The sequence below is a fragment of the Aplysia californica genome, unplaced genomic scaffold, assembly GCF_000002075.1.
Source record: "Aplysia californica isolate F4 #8 unplaced genomic scaffold, AplCal3.0 scaffold01847, whole genome shotgun sequence".
Classification (NCBI taxonomy): Eukaryota; Metazoa; Mollusca; class Gastropoda; order Aplysiida; family Aplysiidae; genus Aplysia; species Aplysia californica.
In genome coordinates, this window is record NW_004799117.1 from 1 (window position 1) to 1193 (window position 1193).

Sequence of the window (1193 nt, forward strand, 5' to 3'; positions counted from 1 at the left end):
GGGATACAAAAGACAACGTCTCAGCAGACATAATATGGAGATGAAGTACAAATGTACTCATGAAAAACTCTCCACAAGGGAATCTAAATGCACGTCTACTATACATGTATACTACAAGGGATGGAGAAGCACTCAACCACTATACCGCACCACAGTCGCCGCTGATCAAAACCACTAGCCTGGAACAAGAATAAACTAGTGTATACCATGACGTCCACTTATCAAAGATGTTTACTTCTCTCCTTGACAATGGGTCGCCACATTTGACAATTTCTACGGCATACAAGATGAAAACTTGAACATTAACCACACACAAACTGCAGGGAAAATTTTTCAACAAATTATATTTTATTCAAGAAATCAGTCGCCGCCGTCAGTTTGAATGAAGACTGCAAACAAATACGGGCGACCATTTCTCCAGACTTCATTCAGTGCACTACACACATATATGTCCAACTGTTGCCTAGCAGGTTGGGGGGAAAGACAAACGAGCGAGTGTACATAAGTACGAAAGAGCGAACAAGCAAGCAAGCGTACGTACGTACGAATGACAAGTCGGCCAAACAGAGGCGGCCGCCGCGTCTCGTCTAGTCTCGTCACTTCCAGAATACATCTCGTACACAAAGGGAAGTGTGTGTGTGTGTGTGTGTGTGTGTGAATTTAATAGTTTTATAACTTCTTCGCTGGTCTCGTACAAGTACTATATATGGGAGTGTGTATTTATACAGGTAAAAAAGAAACCGCTAGCAAACGCGGCTAGCTATATACTGATACATACTATGTATGAAAGAGGATCAATGTCTCGAACTACTCAGTTTTTGGAGACTATTATTATCTGTCCCCGTCGTTTTATGCAAGAAAAATTTGGAAATTATGCAAACTGAGCTCAAAAATGTGAAATTATGCGATTCTGTTAATTTTAACAAAGAATGATGAAGGAAAATAATCAGAAATTATACCCAAAAAATGACCAAATTTTACAAAATTATGTGGGGTGCCTTAAACCACGGGGACAGATGAATTATTATCATGTTAAGTGTCAAGGTCGTTCATTCAGTCATGTTTTCCTCTTTGACCCCATGACCTCATTTTTTTGTCCATTCGACAATTCGTGATTTCTCCTTGGTGACCCCCCGTGACCCCATTTACTCACTGCCACCGATTTATTAATGTCGCATATCTCTGGAAGCTAG